The sequence below is a fragment of the Ascoidea rubescens genome (genome assembly GCF_001661345.1).
Source record: "Ascoidea rubescens DSM 1968 unplaced genomic scaffold ASCRUscaffold_5, whole genome shotgun sequence".
Lineage (NCBI taxonomy): Eukaryota > Fungi > Ascomycota > Saccharomycetes > Ascoideales > Ascoideaceae > Ascoidea > Ascoidea rubescens.
This window is the reverse complement of record NW_017962917.1, coordinates 157,812-158,016: the sequence shown is the minus strand read 5'-3', so window position 1 is coordinate 158,016 and position 205 is coordinate 157,812.

Genomic DNA, 205 nt, shown 5'->3' with positions numbered 1-205 from the left:
CATCAAAGTAATTTTGATTTAATTGATTTGAACTCAAATGATTCAGTGAATAGCTCAAATAATCCAATGAATATCTCAAAATTATCTTCAAACAATAAAACAAGCATAGATATAATTGCTCATCTAAACTTCAAAGCTAATGATTTCACAAATATTCTGGATATAAAAATGAAATGCTCTTCACTGCCTCCCTTCAATTCATTAA